The sequence below is a fragment of the Rutidosis leptorrhynchoides genome, chromosome 1, assembly GCF_046630445.1.
Source record: "Rutidosis leptorrhynchoides isolate AG116_Rl617_1_P2 chromosome 1, CSIRO_AGI_Rlap_v1, whole genome shotgun sequence".
NCBI classification, from domain to species: domain Eukaryota; kingdom Viridiplantae; phylum Streptophyta; class Magnoliopsida; order Asterales; family Asteraceae; genus Rutidosis; species Rutidosis leptorrhynchoides.
Genome location: NC_092333.1, coordinates 17,744,732 through 17,761,896, shown reverse-complemented (window position 1 = coordinate 17,761,896; position 17,165 = coordinate 17,744,732). Strand labels below are relative to the sequence as shown.

Below are 17,165 nucleotides of genomic sequence, written 5' to 3'. Positions count from 1 at the left end.
GGGGTCGCTACATACGATATGTATTCAAACGAAATTTTTCATTAGAATCAAATAAGGAGGCAATGTTGATGGAAAGAATCTCCAAAATTGAAAAAAAAAAATGAATACTTAGAATTTAAGAACCGTACAATGAAACTAATATACTATAAGTATATGTTGCAATGATATCTTTTTTTTTTCTTCCTTTTTTGAAAATTATTATCTACACATAAATTTGAGTATAAATCGATTTTCATAACGTAAAATGTGAAATTTATTTCTTTTAAAATCTTTAAATCATCAAATGTAAAATGCGAAATCTAGTTAATTTACAACAATAATCTTTAACTACTTTATCAAACACGTATATAAATAATAAGTTCAAATTTTCAATTTTAGAAATAAGTTCCAACTAGATTCTTCTAAACTGAGACAGAGCTAGTATGGGGGCTTGGTGGTGCTAGCATTCCCTAACTATGGTTCTATAATTGGTATTTGATTGTTTTAAGTTCTAAGTTGATTATTTTCGAGTAGTAGTTTGGTTATGTACTAGTTACACCTTAATTTGGGGGAGAAACTGATTTCTTATCATTTTTTCATTAAAATCCCCTTAACTAACGATATACTTTGTTATAACCCTTCAAGTTTGAGTATGTTACTTTTAGTAGCTTTTAGTTTTTTCTCTACCTCAAAAGGCTTCAAAAAAGTAAAGTAGCTTTTAGTTTTTTCTCTACCTCAAAAGGCTTCAAAAAAGTTTTTTATTGATATGAACTTTTTCATAAAAACTAAAAGCTTTAAAAAGCCTTTAAAAGCTTGTTGTGAAACATGACCAGTATACTACTATAAATCATATCTCTCTTATCTTTAATAACAAAACTTTTATAATGCTATTTTTTATTCAAAAATCCTACTTGTCAAAATAATAGCCCTTAGATGAGAATGCTAACTTTTAATCTCAACCCTTAAAATTGACTATGACATCATTTACGTTGATGAGCGGTGGTTACTGTCCTTTATTACATTTATGCCCTTATTTTAACTTTTTACTCTAACTGTATACGTATGTAGGCCGAATAAAACAGTTTCACCATGATGGAACCCCACCAGATCATCTTCAACTAGATACCCAAACACACACACATGGCGATGAATAGCGTTTCCCTAATCTATGTTTGAATTTTGCATATGTTGCAGGTCGTAACCCTACATCATCTTCAAGGTCGTAACATTATCTTCGAATTATTTAATTCTTTGTTGCAGGTTTATTTTTGCAAGTCGTAACCCTTTCATTCGAATTAGGTCGTAACCCATCATCATCTTCAAGGTTTAATTTTGCGCAATGGCATAATACCCTTTCAATTTCTGTAATCTATGTTGCAGTTTGTAACCCTTTCATTCGAATAGGCCTTTTAATTTTGGTTTTCTAATTTGATTATAACAGTTGTATTATTATATTCTGGTAAATTAGTCGTGTAATTTGAATTTGAACATTTATTTGAAAAAATTGAAATGTCATATTTGGGTTAGTGATAATTTGAAATCTCTTTTATATTGGCTATTTGTACATGTTAATATGATGCTATTTGTATTGGCTATTTGTATATATAAGCTGTATATGCATCATATGTGGTAGTCATTTGTGTTCATGCTATATTTTGTGGATTCTCATTTAATCTTGTGTTACGTTGCATAATGAAGGTGTAGTTGATTATGCAGAGACCATAACAACGGATGTTAAGCTACAACCTTTTGGTTTAGATGACTGGCTTCACTTGGTATTGTTCTTTTCTTCCCATTTTTAGATTTTAATATTAATCACTCATATATGATTGTGCAGACTGCAACAAATGATATATGTTGAAGCTTTGTATATTTCTTTCAAATATGTGAATTTATTCAGATGGATACATGTATTTGTAATAATATAATTCATCATTTTTCTAACAAATGCGCAATTAGTTAAATTAAAAATTATTTTCTATAAAATCCTATATTAGTGATTAATATAGCTCATAACTAATGTTTTTATGATGCAAGGGAATGTCATCAAATCAATTATAGATGCAAAATATTAAATTTAAAAAAATCAGTTTTTCCTCATATATTAAAGTTTTTTTTGGCAGATATTAAAGCTGCTTGTATATCGGGTTACAAAGCATGTCGTCTTCGAAGAAGTCTTTACGACGTATTTGATAGAATTACAAAGCATCTTCCTGACTTGTAACTTCGACATCCGATATGTAGCCACTATAAAGACGATCTTCATAAGCTTGGTTAGTAAGCAATCATAAGCAAATGGGTCATGCTAAGGTCTATTTATCCACACATTCAAGGCTTATGATTATGGTTTCAGATTATTCACATTGACTTATTGTTACATAATGGCTTATGGATATCGCACAAATGATTTTCAAGATATAGCTGTTAGTCGTTTTTTGCTAATTGCACTCGGTACTGCTGTTAGTCGTTTTTTGGCTAATTTAAGACCCTTAGTTTTCAGGTTAAACATATTAATTATTTACAAATCTCAAATAAAGTTTGAAATGTAGGTGTATTACAAAGCTTTGTTTTTATTTTTAAGTTTATTAGTATTAGTATCTCTTTTGACTTCAGAGATCAAAGTTTACATTTTTTGATGTTGCAAAGTCTGATTTGTTATACGGCATCTTTGCAGGTTGTATTAATCAATATCTTAATAGTCTTGAATATAAAAGGATCCCCAACTAAATCCTTACTTAAAAAGCTTATGAGGATTGCGTTTATATTGGGTATAGATCGTTTGTCGAATCTAAAAGTCGGGAAGATGCTTTGCTATCTCTTGCACTTTACTTATATGTAAACGCACTTGCATTTACATTTATAAACATCCTAAACCACGTAAAAATGAAACACCATTGGTCTATTGGGCGGTTTCTACAGTAATCGATCCAACCCATTTTTTTACCGGATAGTTTAATTAAATTTCAGTTTTTTTTGTTACTCTGGTGCTTCTTATCCCCTTGAATTGTGATTTTGATCGTCACCTTCCTCACTATTCGTTGAATATCCATTGGTCTGTTGCGAATTTTAGTTGTTTTGTAGTTTTTAGTGGCAAGAAAGAACAGGATTTCACGAGTTTGGATTCTAAAGATTTGGCTGCAGTGGTCAAAGAAGAAGCTATTATGTGTGAAATAAGGTACCCTTTCTTACATTTTTTTTCTTTCTATCATTTTTACCTAATTATATATAACTTCATCATATAATAAAGTCAATTTTGTGACAATTCTAAGCTTTGGTTCTGTAATATTGTTGTAAATTTAGTTAATTTAACCAAGTTTTTATTGGATGTATATGTATATTGGGACTATTTTGGTGAATTTGGTTGCAGGTGATCTTTTAAGTTAGTATAAAGTACTATCATGTAAAAGCTTTACAACCTGAAATAGCAGGTAGCTGCTGCAATGTTAAATTTATTTACATCTTTTAGAATAAATTGGAATTATTTACATCAGTCAATTATCAATTTAGAAACAACTATTGGACTAATTATTTGTTACATGAGTTTGTGGGGTTCGTTGACCAATAATTTGGTTTATCATTTGGCTGACAATGGAGGAATGAATGACTGGGAACATGTTATGGTCTCAAATCCTACTTGAAGAACTCTACTGGCATGATCACTGTGGATTATGAGTCATCAATAGGTGGTATGATCTATTTATGTATGCATTTACATTTAGTTGTACTAAAGTTTTATGGGACTAATTATATCGGCCTCCATTAGTAGTAGTATACCTAAAGGCGGTGTTCTGAAGTACGTTTTGGAACTAACTTATGTAACATATTGCTTGCTAAATAAATTGTAAATTAGAAAATTAAACAAAAAGCGACAGTTGGTTATATTCATATTTGGTCAGCTGGGAGTCCTACTTTGAACATCAAACCAAAACGCACGATGACAAACCATCCGACGATGATGATGATACAGAGATTGAAGCTGGTCTTAAATATATATTCAAAGTAAAGAGGCATGATATAAGTTCAATATGCTTCCTGTCTTTCTCTTTCAATAACACACTTGCTATATCATTCTACGAAGTATTAAAATAGTGGTTAGAGTATTCCTGCTATACCTTTGGACTTGAATATCTTAATTATTAATCTTAATAACGCTAAAAAAAACTTTCAAGTGTTGCTGGTCAGCCAACCCGACCCAAACGTTTTAACCCGTTAGTCGACCAACTTGCCCTGACCACTTTTAAAAGCTAAATCTCTTCCATATATATTTTTCAATTGCGTAGTATTATTTTCTTTCCGCATATTTGTGTTCATGTATGTATTACTTATGGATCTGTGCATCACATTACTTAAGCGGGGTTGTTTTGAAGAGCGTTTTGGAGCAGATATGGTTGCTGCAACAAGTGATGATAGACTATACGAGTGATGATAGACTATCCGACAATAATAATGATATATAGATTGGACAAAGTGGAGAAGATCTAGGTATGTGAAAGGGATATAGATGTATATGGTCAACAATGGGTGATCAAAATAGTGATGGTTCTTTGAAATGGAAAGAAGAGGTATTATTTTCAATGTCTAACTATTTAGTACATTAGCAATTGAGAAATTATCTTACACAAAGAGTTACATGTTCGTTTCATATGTGTTTTTATATAAGGGATTGGTTAATTAGAGACTTGCATGTGTATCTCAATTACACATTTACTGACTCAACCCAAAATAATAAGTGGGAAGAAATGTGACCAAATGGGTATAATAAAAAAAAAACATAACTTAAAAGATGTAATTGAAAGACGATATTTTCATCGTTAACTATACAATTTTGAGATATTATGAACATTATTGACACTTCTGTTTGCTTTATATAAACATTAGTATTACTTACAAAATAAATTTTCAACTTCTATTTTTATAACATTGATTATAGAAAATTCTATAACTTAATTTTTTTTCATAACCCCGCGAATTCGCGGGTTATAAACTAGTGTTTATATCATTGTTCATTTTTGTAACAGTTATCATGGTACATTGATTTCTATTATAATATTTAATAATAATAATAATTACACCGCTGCAGCTCGTGTTCTTTCTTCATCAGGCGTTGCTCCTTATAATGACGCCACACTGGCGGACTTGCTGTCTAAGCACCCTTCTTCTTTAGCTCCATCCTTGCCTGATATGCCGGTTGATCACCTTCACCTCGTTACGAATTCTGCTGTTGTTTTGGGCCAGATTAAAAGTTTTCCTCGAGGCACATCATGTGGTAGGGATGGTTTACGTGCACAACACCTTATGGATTGCTTGAGTGGTGCTGTTGTGGCAGTCTCGGATGAGTTGGTTGGCTCTATTACCGGGGTTGTTAATCTCTTTCTAGCTGGAAGGTGCCCTATGGAATTAGGAGAGTATATAGCTAGTGCTCCCCTCACACCGCTTGTCAAGCCCGGCGGTGGTCTTCGTCCTATAGCTGTGGGTACTGTTTGGCGACGTCTTGTTTTGAAGGTTGGCGCTGCTATGGTTGGCCAGTCTTTGGGAAGTTACTTCGGTGGTCTTCAATTTAGTGTGGGTGTTTCTTCAGGTGGTGAGGCAATTCTTCATGCTGTGAATCGGTTGATTGAGGATCGTGGCTCTGATGTTGGCCTCTCTATGTTATTAATTGATTTTCAAAATGCATTCAATCTAGTTGATCGTACGGTCATGTTGCGTGAAGTTCGCCGCCTTTGTCCGAGCATTTCTCGGTGGGTTGAATTTTGCTACTCTAATCCAGCCAGATTGTATTATGGGAACCACACCTTATGGTCTTCGCAGGGGGTGCAACAGGGTGATCCCCTTGGTCCGCTGCTTTTTGCTTTGGTCTTACAACCCTTGGTTTCTAAAATCAGAGATAATTTTGAGGTTTGTCTTCAGGCGTGGTATTTGGATGATGGCACTATTATTGGGGACACTTTAGTGGTGGGGAAGGTTTTGCATTTGATTATGGAGGATGGGCCTCGTTTTGGGCTACATCTCAACGTTGAAAAAACAGAAATTTTCTGGCCTACGGAGGACCCTCGCAGCAGGCAAGTAGGTGTCTTTCCTCCTAATATTGATCGACCTTTAAATGGTGTTAAGTTGCTTGGGGCCCCCGCAAGTTCCGATCCTGGTTTTAGTAGTGAACTGGTGATGCAAAGGGTGACCAAGTCCATTGCGCTTATGGATAAGGTTGCTAAGCTTGATGATCCTCAGTGTGAGTTGTTGTTGCTTAGGGCATGTACGGGAGTTTCTAAACTCTACTTTACCTTGCGTACTTGTCCTCCTAGTATATTTGAGGCGGCTCAACGCGCTTTCGATGGAGCCCTTCGATCTTCCTTGGAGCGTATTGTTACTGCTTCAGGGCCTGGGTTTGGTGATTGGCAGTGGCGGCTTGCCACCTTGCCATTTGCATTTGGAGGGCTTGGTGTTTATTCTGCGGGAGATGTTCGTCATTATGCTTTTGTGGCTTCTCGGTTACAGTCTGCTGGGTTGCAGACCAAGCTCCTACGTCATGCGGGTATTGTTGGTCGTGGTCGTGCTTTTGAAGATGCATTGGGTCTGTTTAATATAACGGTTGGGTTTGATATTTTAGGTAATCCGAGTGAGGTCGCTGCCCCAATACTCATGAAGAAATTGGCAGATGTTTATTTCACAAAGGTTACCGCTTCTGCAGAATCCACTTTTTCGTTATCTCCCCGACAATTGGCCTTATGGAAATCACAGCAGGGTGATCACACCTCCGCTTGGCTAAGGGCAGTCCCTATTTTGGGGTTGGGTCAGACGATGAACGCAAAGACTTACCGATGTGTGTTGTGCTACCGGTTGGGTGTTCCATTGTTCTCTATCTCGACGGCATGCTCTGCATGTTCAAGGGTTTTTACTGGGGATATTTTCGGGGATCACGCGGTGTCTTGTACTGGTATGGTGGGTATTAAGCATCGACATAATGTTGTTCGGGATTCCCTTGTTGATGTTTGTTATCGATCTGGGATTTCAGCGAGAAAGGAGGTTGACATTGGGTTGTCTGGAGGGAACGACAGGGCCCTCAGACCTGCAGATGTGTTACTTTATTCCTGGGATTGTGGTCGCGATGTTTGTGTTGACTTGACAGGGTCTTCTCCTTTGACACAGTTTGCGCTTTATGACTTTGTCCCTGGACGTGCTGTGGTTGATGCGGCTCGTCAGAAGCGGGTCAAGTACGAATCTAGCTGTCAGGCGATTGGTTATGGTTTCATTCCTTTCTCATTTTCTTTCCTTGGGGAATTAGAGAAGGAGGCTGTTTCTTTGCTAAAGCGGGTTCAGAAGTGTTCGATGGCGCAAGATATTGGTGCCGGTGCTGCTGCTCATATTTTTACTAGGATAGGTTTTGCTATTGCTAGAGGTGTGGGGGCCCAGATTGTCTCTAGGCTTCCCACTAATTTTTTTGTAAGTTTTAAAACTTTTAAGTTAATAATAATAATAATAATAATAATAATAATAATAATAATAATAATAATAATAATAATAATAATAATAATAATAATAATAATAATAATCATCATCATCATCATCATCATCATCATCATCAGATAAGCCACATCTATTTTCATCCCGACTTCACATCTGCTTCTAAACACACCATATATCTATTTCATGCACGCCGCTAAATCTCAAGTCACAATTAATAGAAAGGCACGTCAAAATACCTCATATTAACTTTTCAAACACAAAACAGTTGAGCCATGAACCCTTGGAAAAATGCCAAAAAAACATCTACTTCTACTTTACACTTGATATAATGTAATAAAACTATTAAAAAAAAAAAAAAAGACAAAATTTCATTCCTCGTCCCTGAACTTTACATCAACTTTGAGTCCTCGTCCTTTTTTTTTGTGTGCATCCCTTGTCCCTAATGTATCACAATTATACATCTCTCGTCCTCCCGTCTACTTTCTGTCAAATTCAGCCGTTAGGCGTTAGGTGTAGTCATGTGCTAAGCATGTGAGGGTATTTTAGTCTTTTTATTTTATTTCTTTTCTTTATTATTTAACTTATCTTTTCACCGTCATCCTTATCATCTCATATTAATCATCCCCAAATTAAAAACCCTAATTTTATACTTCTATATAATCAAGACCAAACCTATCTTCAACCCCAAATTAAAAACCCTAATTTTATCTGCTATCAATCGATTTAGTCTACCTGATATCCCCATATCCGAGTCATCTTCTTCGCAACCTTCATTCTACCTGCTATCTTCTATTTCACTGTACTCACTAACCATATCTGGTAAACGTTTTATCTTTCTTATACATTAAAGAATTGAAAGTATTGGGGGAAACTTTGTTACTAATTTAGTTAATGAGTAGGTGTGAGAAGTAGGCAATTTTGGATTTATGATTCAGTTAGACATCGAAGTATGGTGGTGAAAAAAGGAAGGAAGATAAGGGTTTCACAAAAAGGAAACTCAGATTGAAAAGATCAAGAGAAATGGAGGCAACTAGCACTTCCAGTGGTATATTAAAAAGAAAATGGAATTGATCGGAGATAAAAAGTTACCGGCGAGAGATACAAAAAAAAAGATAAAGGAAACCCACCACGTCCTTTCGGCATCTTCGTTTTTTAAATTTGTAGATCTGTAACCTTGTCGTGATGATCCGTCCAAATCCCTTTTGTACGAATACATCATTCATCGATTTCACAGTGAGGTACTGACCTCTACATGATACGTTTTGTAAACATTGCATTCTTTTGAAAAGGCACACCATAATTGAATATCAAATTCCAAGGTTTTTGACGTTTAATGATTTCTACATATAGACAATCACCGTAAATAATAGTTTACAATACTACATCCGTTGATAATGCAGTCAAAATAAAATACATGGTGATGATTTTATGAATGCAACGTTTTCTCGAATAAAGCATGTATGACTCCATGCACATATCTTGTATCACATATAAGCAAACAGCGGAAGACTTCTAGTAACCTGAGAATAAACATGCTTAAAAGTGTCAACAAAAAGGTTAGTGAGTTCATAGTTTTAATGTTGCGCATAATCTGTACATAAAGGTAGATCACAAGATTTCAGTTGTTTCATCCAGAAACGTTTATCAAAATATTCTACAAGATTGAGCACCCTGGTAACTAAGCTTTAACGTTATAATAAGTACCCCTGTTTTAACATACATGCAACCAACATGTACAATACACGCAATTCAACGTGTACTAACCTCAAATAGCATACGTCTGTTTTATAGTTCAGGCTAAGGTTCCTATACCTGGAACAGACGGGGATGTCAAGCCCTATGGATCCATATATAACTACTCGCGCCCACCAGTTCTTATAACCGGCAGTTACTAGTTACCAGTTCGGTGTAGAATTTAGTATGTACTTGTAGCCATTACGTTTAAAATAAAGTGCATTTATTCTCAGCCCAAAATATAGATTGCAAAAGCAATTAAAAAGAGAGCAAATGAAACTCACCTTAGCAGCACATAAGGTCATTCACCGAAATGTGACCGAAACTCGGAATTCAAAATAACCGTAGATCTCAACGTATCAATATTGTGATTCAATATTGTAGGAAAGTACGTAGACGAAACGGAGATGATAAACACTAGGTTTGACTTGCGAACAATACCCATGAACATTACCCATAACCTCCATAGCTATAACCCATAGTTTCCTTAGCTTTGACTCATTTGAAAACTCGGTTTGAAATCATTTGAGCAGTACTTCATCGTAGTATTTTATGTATAATACTAATAATAATAATATTAATACTACTAATAATAATAATATTAATCTTAATAATAATAATAATATAAATATAAATATAAATATAATACAGAGTAAGTAATTTGTGTGTGTGTGTGTGTGTCGAAGCAGAAATGTGACGATCGCTCCAAATCCATATGGACGAACACGTCATTCATTGATTTCATTGCGAGGTATTTGACCTCTATATGATACGTTTTGTAATCATTGCATTCTTTTGAAAAGGCACACCATCAATGAATATTTAAATCAAAGGTTTTCGACATCTGATGATTTCTATATATAGACAATCACCGTAAATAATAGTTTACAATAGTAATTCCGTTGACAATGCAGTCAAAATAAGATACATGGTGATGATTTGGTGAATGCAACGTTTTCTTGAATAAAGCATGCAAGACTCCATGTACATAGCTTGTATAACATGTAAGCAAACAGCGGAAGACTTCTAGGGAACCTGAGAATAAACATGCTAACAAGTGTCAACACAAAGGTTGGTGAGTTCATAGTTTGTATGTTTCGCATAATCTGTATATAAAGATGGATCACAAGATTTCAGTTGTTTTATCCAGAAACGTTTATCAAAAGTTTGTCAATAGATTCTACGTAACAGAGCACCCTGGTAACTAAGCTTTAATGTTATAATGATAAATACCCCATTCGTTTTAATACACGCAAACCAACGTGTCCTAAACTCAAATAACACACGTCCGTTAAAAGGCTAGTGCTCTAGCTCGGACGGGGATGTCAAGCCCTATGGATCCATATACTGTTATTCGCGCCCACCAGTCCATATCCTATGTACTGGCAGCTACTAGTTACCAAAGCTAAGGGATTTTCGGTTTAAACTCAGCGTTGAATTTAGTTTGTACTTGTATCCATTGCGTTTAAAATAAGTGCATGTATTCTCAGCCCAAAAATATATATTGCAAAAGCAATTAAAAAGGGATCATATGAAACTCACCTTAGCAGCACATAAAGTTGTTCATCGTAATGTGACCGAAACTCGGTATATCAAATAATCGTAGATCTCAACCTAGAGAACATATGTTGGTCAATAAATGTCTATCAAGCTAGGTCAGGTCATAGTGTATCACAATCCTAATGCTCGAAATTGACATACAAAAGTTATTCAAAGTTGTTTCAAAAAGTCAATTTTGACAATAGTTCAACAAACGAGACGTACCTTATATAAGGATTCATTTACTCGGTTGGTAATATTCAAAAATCCATTTTATCAATCTCGTAAACAAGTTGTTTAAGTATTAATTGCAGATTCAAAAAGCAATTCTAATTAATGTCAATTATAATTCAGTTGACCATATCTTTTGATTCGTTCCTCGAAACTATTCGATATCTAAATGAAAAGTTATTGATTTTTCGCCAGCTTTCCGAAAACATGTATATCATATACCTTTTACCCGTAATATATGTATTTAATTCGTGATTTATTATAAACTGTTTAACGACGAAATTTAGCATACAAGCATGTATAAATATATACACTCGAGCACTAGTATGTATACACTATTAATTTATAAAATATAAAATATAAATGCTTACGTATTAATATTGAGATTCAATATTGTAGAAAAGTACGTAGACGTAACGGAGATGATAAACACTAAGTTTGATTCACAATTATACCCCCGAACATTACCCATAACCTCCTTGGCAATAACCCATAATTTCCTTAGCTTTAATTCACTCGAAAATCATTTTTGAAATCGTTTGAACATGACCTCGTCGTAGTATTTTATGTGTAATACTAATAATAATACAAATACTACTAATAATAATAAGATTAATCTTAATAATAATAATAATAATTAATAATAATAATAATAATAATATAATTAATAAATATAATACGGAGTAGGAATTAAAATGAGAACCAGAATGCAGAAATGGCTCGATTTATAGATGTGGCCAGATTTCAGACTCCATGCGATCGCATGAGTTTTCAGTGTTTTTGCCATGCGATCGCATGGCCACCTTTTCCGTTTTTGTTTGCTAGTTCGCCGACATCAAATAGTGTTACTGTAGCAATTCACCGTAGCAAAGTCGGTTTCAATGTAGCACTGTAGCAAAATACGGTTTCACTGTAGCAAAGTACTGTAGCACTGTAGCAAAGTACGGTTTTACTGTAGCAAAGTACTGTAGCAATGTAGTGTTTTAATGTAGCAAAGTCGTTTTCACTGTAGCAAATAGTGTTTACTATAGGAAAGTCGTTTTTACTTGTACATATATATATATATATATATATATATATATATATATATATATATATATATATATATATATATATACATACATATAATTGTTCATGAATCGTCGAGAACAACCGAAAGGTATTTGAATATATGAAAGTAGTTCAAAAATTTTGAGATTCAGTTTTACAGACTTTGCTTATCGCGTCAGAAATGTTGATCATTGATGTGCGAAAAGTGGTATATGAATTGTTGTATGGAAAATACCGGCTTTAAAGATTACACACACTAACGGGCAGTGTACCCGATCGTGTAGTAGTATAGATAATGGTAAAATCCGTGTATCGTTCCAAGGACAGTTGTATTAGTCAAACTAGAATTATAAACTATATTATGATTAACTAAGTAAATGAAGCTTAAAGGTACAAGTTTTATGTTTTGTGGCTTATTTAACGATTAGCCAAATCAGAGAAGAGTAAAAGTAAAAACAATATTTTTGGTCTTTTAAATTTATAAGTGCAAGGAAAGCAATTAAGATAGTTTTGATATCAAAGAGATGAAATATGCTCATCTAGACTTTTTACCCTCGATGTGAATGTTTATTTAGGATTAAGATCGGATTGATTGGTTATGCACGAGAACTAATTGATCGGTTTACCAAGAGTAGTCTTGAATAAACGCTCAAACGGGATTACACGACGCAAGTGATGTTCTTGTCATCTAAGACCTCCTATTTGCAATCAACTAATTCAACTAGTCTAAAGACTTGAAGAATGATCAAGTCAATGGTGTGTTGATCATGATCCACTCCTATGTCAACTAATGGTTTAGCTTAGTTCATTCCCTTGATCTGGTTAAATGTTCAATTCACCCAACCCAAGTAAACAATTAAGTGTGGTAATAAGATCCCTATAAACGTCACTAGATAAGGCAATTTACTAACACCTATTAGTTATATGGAATTGAGTAGTGAAAATATGTATAACAGATTCTAGGGAATTGATCGTTCACCTAGACAACTACACATATCAATTAAGCTATCTGAGAGTATCTACAAGAGTCGTTCTTACATTCCTATATAGATTAACCGTTTGAACGCAACTTACCCCTTTTTGTAAAAGATGGGCAAACACTTGTCACTAGGTGTAAATCAATATACTAAATCAGCAAGATGGTGTTTCTTAGTTGAACAAGTATACTAACTAGTTGAATCGAAAAGATTAAACTTAACAAGAATGGTTCTTGTATTCAAACATCAAACTATCGTACATGGTAACTATCAATCAAAAGTAAACATTCAACATCTCGGTTATTTATCTAGATGAACATAAAAGAAACTAGCCAACAATCATGGTAACAGACAACATAACAATCAGATTAACAACTGAAATCATTGTTTTAGAACAAGGAATAACCTACAAGAACAAGGAGTTCTTGGATGATGAAGGTTTTGATCTTTGATGTCTTGATGTTTAGCCTCTTCCAAGAGCTTGGAGTTCTCCAATTTTGCTCCTAAAAATCGTCTCTGTACTCTCTGGTTCGTAAGCTGTGAAACAGTCCCTCAAAACAGTAGTTTTAAAGTGGAGAAAGTAGGTAAAAAGCACAAAAGTCGGCTGAAACCTACTACGGGACGGCGTCCAAAAAGGCTGGACGGCGTCCCGTCCTTAAGAGCTAGACGGCGTCCTATAAATCCAGGACGACGTCCTGTTTCAAGAGTCTGGACGGCGTCCTGTAACCCCGGACGGCGTCCAGATATGCTGAGATTCACTGTTTCGCTTTCTTTTCAATCCTCTTTTATTTGGACGAAACCTAACACCTTGGAAGCTTCGTTTTACCATTTTAGAGCACTAAATAGACCTTAAGTCGTATCGGGATCAACCAATGTCATAAATCATCAAAACTCTTTGTAAATCACTCTTCCGATACAAATTTGCGCATCTTGGATTATCACTTGTAGAAACGCCTTCATTATCCTCGATTCTAGAGCATTTTACACGATATTGCGATAGATATATATGATGTTATTGAGCAATATCAAAACACCCCACACTTAAACCTTGCTTGTCCTCAAGCAATTCTTTCTTTACAAAGTAGAACAATATCAAACATAATCACACAATATAGATTACAAACATTACATGAATCACTCGAAGCACACGAAATACACACGTTGATATGAAACACAACTCACGCTATATACACAATGAAAACACACGCTTTAAGTATAGCACACTTTTATTGAAATCACACGCACGCTATATACACAATGGAAACACACACACACATTTTTGGGAGATTAGAGCCAAGTATCCGAAAAATTTGACCCTAGGGAAATCAGGATCTTATGAAAACGTTTTATGATTTTGAAAATATCATGCTAGTTTTTAATACTATGCACGTTTTCCGATTTTGATCGGATTTTCTGAATTTTTTTTTTAAAAATGAGTGTAGGTTTCCCGCTATTGGTTAAGCCAATCCCTCCCACGGTACCTAACATTACGAGATGTCGGTAGAAAATAATGTGCTTTAGGAGGATACACATTACGTCCGGACATCATTGACAATTATGAGGTAATCATCTAATCCGTTAAATCAATCATGAAGATTGAGGTTTATCAGTCTTAAAAGCTGATATTTTACCTTTCTGGAGGTTATCCTTCCGGGGATCTGATAAATCACTAACATTTTGTGTATACATGGTGCCCCCCCGTTTTACTAGTTAATCTCCCTCATTGAGATAAACTTTGACTACCAGTTTCCCTGTTTGACGTTGAGGCCTGGTAGATTTCCAGTCGATGTCAGTAATGACTTTTCAAGAGTTTTTGTCACCCTACAACTGGTCTGGACTACATCTTCTGAATTGAATCAGTAAGTGTGTCATTCGGAAGACTTTACTTCCTTGAGGATGGAAAGGATACATCCTATTGGTCATATCAAGTGGTCGGACGCAACATTGTCCTTGTTAGGAGAAACAATGAGGACCGTCCTTAGGGTTTTCGATCTGGCGCGAGATCCGGTTTCTGACCACGCTATACAATCACCGCTCTCTCACGGTTTACACTCGTTTTGGTACAAGTGACCTACAAGTTAGCTTACTAAACTAGTAGGATTTTCATTCAAATAATTGAATGATAGTGCAACTTCAAAGACTATTAATAATTTAAAATGTAAACCAACATTTATTTTCTAGATTTTAAGATCATAATGCGTATAACATGGTTTTTGGACTTTTAATCGTTTTTTAAGGCTACTTGAAAATTTTAAAATTTTTATAATAAACGCCTTAATTTTAGTGAAACGAGTTCCCGATAAATTTCTATTCCCCACCCCACACTTGAGATCATGCAAGGCCCTCATTGCATGAAATCAGAAAAAGGATTAAATTTAGAGGGTAAAGCGATAGGGTGATTGTAGAAATTTTCAATTTTTAACCTGCAAATCGTGGAACATGTAGACGGATGCCGCTGAACTTACTGCCAGCATAAGAGCATCGTCCATTCCGCGATTATCATCATACACACATCATAATATCAAATGTCGCTGAACTTAATGCCAGTCTTTGAAGTTCAATCACGCTGCACAAACTAACAAACCACACAATTTATAAAAAAAAAAAAAAAAAACGGTGTTTTTACAACCACAACCGTTCATAAATCCACACAATTAGCCAGTTATTACAAACCAAATATTGTCTAAAATCACACCACACAAATTAAATTGTCTCAAAACAAAGTATAAAATGATCAAAGGCACGCAGGCCTAGTTATCAAACGGCCAAAAATAATTACCCGAACCATCTCTGTACGGGCGTCCCTGTGGATATTCCTGCTCAAATCTGTTCCGAGCATCCTGCAACGCAGCGGTATTATCATAAATCGGGTGAGGCGGAGGTGGGTTTTGAGGATCCGTGTAATATTGGGGTGTCAGACGTGTCGTCCCATAGTACTGCTAGGGGTTGGAATAAAACAACTCTGAGTTATGGTTATTCCAATCAATACCATAACTCATCCATCCCTGATCGTGCACTTGAGCAATCTGGCGTTGCTCCATTCGTTGCTGACTATCCCACATTTGGTTGTTGTGCATCCTTTGTTCGTTCGGGCTCAACCTCATGTTATTAACACTACCAACCAAACTGTCCCAACTTGATTGGGACGGATGCCACGGAACCTGATCACCAACGTTAGTCTGTGCCTCCATTTCTGCCTCTTCTTCCTGCTGCTGTTCTTGCTGCACGCCACTGCCACTTGCGCCACCTGCGCCACCTGCCTCAAAAGGTACCAAATGCCCATTTCTATCTTTCATAAGAATTTCAGCATTAATATAAGAAACCTTTTTTAATGGTTTCATGACGTTCGTACACTCCTGTAATCTGCTGAAATCTATGTTAAAATGTCGAGCAAGTCGGGTGATGTAGTGGCCTCCCAGAAGTGGCTTCTGTTGCCGTGTCTCGGTAGCAATGGCCAGGAAATAATTACCGATCAACCCAGGAATGTCGGTATAGCAACCCCGCTTTATTTGGTCCATAATCCATAAATCCAACGTTTTCACTTTCTCGTGACCCTCAACCCTCGCATTAAAAGTGCATGCGATAAGTCTATGAAGCAGTTTATCATCCCGGGCTGCGATTTCGTTGTACCTGTGCCTGCTTGATCTAAACTGTGCAGCCGCATTCGACCTACAAATCCTTCGCCAATAAGAAACATCACTAAATTCATGTCGGCCAACATAATCGGAGGCCCCCAAGTATTCACCTAACTGAGTATCGGTGAGTTCCTCAAAAATCCCCAAAACTCGGCATAGCTCAAAACTACTTATACCCCTGTACTCACCCCCTAAACGAAATCGAAGAAAGTCATTTGACAAATAATCGCTGACATTGTTAAATTGCACAGTTGAGTAGAATTCTTTAAGCAGCACCGGATAAATTGGTTCGTTGATGCTGAAAACATGCTCCCAAGCGTGGGTGACTACTCTACCGTAGGGGATGACGAGTAAGTTAGAAACATGGCGGCGCATTCCCGCCTATTCTAATGGGCCCCAGATAAAATACCAAGTGGCATTAATAGGCCTACGGTTTATCGTCTCAAATGTTTCTGTGTAGTCTTGGTCGTTTTGAACCTGTGTCAACCAAACTCGAGGATCATTTCGATCCTCCTCTTCTTCTTCTCCTGACGATGATGATGAATGATGTTGCTGTTGT

General features: G+C 35.7%; 1 long non-coding RNA gene across 1 annotated transcript; it reads left to right on the top strand.

Moving 5' to 3' along the window:
* Positions 1–1,091: 1,091 nt before the first annotated feature.
* On the top strand, positions 1,092–2,514 carry LOC139857166 (uncharacterized). The gene is made up of 3 exons (XR_011762369.1): positions 1,092–1,198; positions 1,678–1,754; positions 2,103–2,514. It is a non-coding gene; the product is annotated as an uncharacterized lncRNA (long non-coding RNA).
* Positions 2,515–17,165: the final 14,651 nt, after the last annotated feature.